Genomic DNA, 2,409 nt, shown 5'->3' with positions numbered 1-2,409 from the left:
GGGATGGGGATGAAAAGGTTTCAGACATTCCAAGGGCTAGGGGATTCTGTGATTCACCTCCTGGGCGGAGACGAGGGCGGTGGTCTCCGGACATTCCAAGGTCCAGGGGATTCTGTAATTCACCTCTTGGGCGGAGATGAGGGCAGGGGTCTCCGGACATTCCAAGGGCCAGGGGACTTTTGTCATTCTGTTTGTTACTTCAGTAGTTTATAGAAGTCAAGATAAGCATTTGTTTACACACAGATCTTAGTTATCCTGGGCTGCTTATTTTAGTTATTACTGGTAAGCAAAGGCTAGCAATTCTGGCACAATATCACATTCCCCCCTGTTCTTTTGACATGTATTAAATCTTTAATAGGTTTCCTCTTTTTGACACAAGGGCCCATATTTGGATCTCAGAACCATCAATTTGACCGAGTTTATTCCTTCCTGGATAAATTTGAGGAGCATGTTTAAAAGGCATGGTCCAAATGTTAACCCTAGGACCATTAGCACCAAGGGTCCTGCTAATCCAGTGAGCAGGAATGTTAGCCAGGGGTTTGGGGGAGGGTCTCAGGTGAAAGAAATGAAAGAGTTTCTGTTTTCAGTGTATCCTGTTATAGTGGAGATAGTTTCACAACCCCAATGGGGGCAAAAGAATTTATTTAAGTCTCCACAGTTCCATCTTTTTGGTGGGGTGGATCCTGGGCACAGATATAACCCCATGGTCTGGAGTTGTCGCTCTGCCCCTAAACTGCCGCACCCAGCTATACCTCCACTTGTCCTGAAATTTAAGTGGGGGCCCAGGAAGGCACAGAGGTCCAGAGAGAAGGTAATGGGGGTCTCCGGAGTGTACTCCGGGGTTAGGTTGACTAGGGTGGATCCCTTTCTGGTTAAGGAACTAACATATGCTCCAGTGGAGCCCTCGGTGATAACCCATTGATAGTAGGTGGGTGCCAAGGAGTGTCCCTTTCAGAGGGTGGTTGCAGGAATCAGGGAGATTAGGATGATGACCGAGAATGGCGCAATAGTCTTAGCTTTAGGGGGTCCGTTGAGGATGGAACCGCTTCCCATCCTGCATCCGGGGGGAGGGCGCAGTCTTGACGTGTGAGTGGTGAATCCAGGCAGTCAGTCCGTCCACCCTGATTGCCGTGGGGGTGACCAGGATTACAGTGTATGGTCCTTTCCAGCGAGGAGTTAGGCCGGAGGCACTGACTCTCTTCACCAGGACTTTGTCCCCTGGCTGGAAAGGGTGTACCGGCTGGTCAGTGAAATCCACTGGGGTAGGTCGAGTTCCCCTGATGAGCAAGTGCACCTGGGACTGAACAGACTGGAGTGCCTGCAAGGACTTAAGGAGTGTATGGTTATGGACTCCAGCATGTATGGCATCCGCGAGTCTGGGGAGTAAGGGAGGGGGCCTTTTAAACATAATTTCAAAAGGAGTAAAGCTTTTTTATAGGGAGTACATGGGGTACGGAGGAGAACAAAAGGAAGCAGGTTGACCCAGTTTTCACCGGTTTCTAGAATGAATTTTGTCAAAGTTTCCTTTATGGTCTGGTTCATCCTTTTAACCTGCCCTGAACTCTGGGGGCGATAGGCACAGTGCAGTTTCCAGGATGTGCCCAGGGCCTTTGCCAGGCCCTGTGAAACCTGAGCTGTAAATGCAGGGCCATTATCTGATCCCAGTGTCAGGGGCAAGCCGAACCGAGGAACCAGGTCCTGTAACAATTTTTTCGCTACTACCAGTGCGGTCTCTGATCTAGTAGGAAAAGCCTCGACCCATCCAGAGAAAGTGTCTACAAACACAAGGAGGTACTTATAGCCGCACGCTGGGGGCTTTATTTCAGTAAAATCTACCTCCCAGTGTTCCCCCGGGCTAGTACCCCTGAGTCTTATCCCTGCCTGACTAGGCCTACTGCCTCCTGTATTTACCCTGGCACATACTTCACAACGAGTAGTAGTTTCTTTAACAATTTCATGCAAGTATGGAATGTAGTATTTGGCCCTCAGCAGCTCAGTGAGTTTTGTTTGTCCTAAATGAGTGGCCTGGTGTGTGTCCTTAACTAGAGCCTGTCCTAGAACCTCAGGGAGCATAATCCTTGTGTCCAGTATAGTCCACCATTCTGTGGAATTTTGCCGTCCCCCCTGTTCTTTAGCAAAGCTTTCTTCCTCAGGCAAATACGTTGGGGTAGGAGGCAGAGTTGGGGCCGGCAGAGTCACAAGAAGAGTCAGAGGTTTTACTGGCCCCAAGGCTGCCTGTCTGGCCTGTAGGTCAGCTGCCCTATTTCCCCTTGCCTCTGGTGAATCTCCTTTCTGGTGTCCTTTGCAGTATATTAATGCCACTGCCTTAGGCTTCCATATAGCTTCTAGTAGAGCTAGGATTTCCTCTTTGTTTTTGATGATTTTTCCCTCTGAGGTAAGCAATCCTCT

General features: G+C 49.4%; 1 pseudogene; it reads right to left on the bottom strand.

The window, feature by feature from the left end:
• Window positions 1–1,018: 1,018 nt before the first annotated feature.
• Window positions 1,019–2,409, bottom strand: part of LOC108311495 — a 48,163-nt pseudogene continuing 46,772 nt past the window's right edge.

Source organism: Cebus imitator, unplaced genomic scaffold (assembly GCF_001604975.1).
Source record: "Cebus imitator isolate Cc_AM_T3 unplaced genomic scaffold, Cebus_imitator-1.0 Scaffold117, whole genome shotgun sequence".
Taxonomy (NCBI): Eukaryota; Metazoa; Chordata; class Mammalia; order Primates; family Cebidae; genus Cebus; species Cebus imitator.
Note: the sequence above shows the minus strand (reverse complement) of the source record. Positions and strands in the feature narration are given on the sequence as shown.